Source organism: Halyomorpha halys, unplaced genomic scaffold, assembly GCF_000696795.3.
Source record: "Halyomorpha halys isolate HHAL.00 unplaced genomic scaffold, Hhal_1.1 Scaffold2256.1, whole genome shotgun sequence".
Classification (NCBI taxonomy): domain Eukaryota; kingdom Metazoa; phylum Arthropoda; class Insecta; order Hemiptera; family Pentatomidae; genus Halyomorpha; species Halyomorpha halys.
Genome location: NW_027113222.1, coordinates 9,743 through 10,832, shown reverse-complemented (window position 1 = coordinate 10,832; position 1,090 = coordinate 9,743).

Here is a 1,090-nt window from a genome sequence, read left to right as displayed (position 1 = left end):
TTTTTTTTTATGTTTTTTTATTGCATAAATATATAATTTACTATCTTTTTTACTATCTTCATTTACTATCTTCTTTATCACATTTTACATAATAACTTTATTTTGTCTTTTCGTTAAAGAAAGATGGAGGAAAACCTAGAAATATTATTGAATTGAAATAAAATTCGTAATATTGGATAGAATAAAATACTAAACTAGTAAAGCTTCATATTAGGGATGGGATATCGAAAGCAAAACATCGATATCGATATCGGATAGCAATATCGATATCGATATTATATCGGCACTAAAATATCGATATTTTAAAATATCGAAATATCTATATCGAAAATTTAACGAATTGAAGTAATAATAATTAAAAAATGATAACATAGGATGACATAGGAAGACTTGTTTTATGTCATACCTATTCAATCAAAATATATAAGAAACTCTCAATAACAATGAAGCAAAGCAACACCATGAAAACTATTTCATAAACATAAGAAATGTAAACTAAAATATAATTGTTTAGTATAGAAAATTTAAAAATGGAATACGGATATATTATTTTGATAATTACTTGTTTATTTCGAAATTTCTAAATTCTAAATCACAGTACTCCGATATTATTTTATCAAAATATAGATATTTTGTTTAAAAAGAGTAGAAAATTGAAAACTAAAATATCGATATTTTATGTTGATAATTAAATATTTATTTCGACATTGTCTACTGTTATAATATCGATATGAAATATGAGCAAGAATATTATTTTATCGAAATATCGATATTTTGTTTAAAAATACTAGAAAATAGAATAGAAGATTTAAAACTGGAATATCAATATTTAATTCAGATAATTACACACTTATTTCAATATTTAATTCAGATAATTACACACTTATTTCAATATTTTGTATTGTTGTAATATCGATATGGAATATCATCCACAATATTCCAATATTATCTTATGGACATAAAATTAATATTTTAAAAATAGAATATCGATATTTTATTAAGATAATTACATGTTTAATTCGTTATTGTTGTTGCATTGTTGTAATATCGATTTGGAACACTAGCATCAATGTTCCGATATTATTTTAAG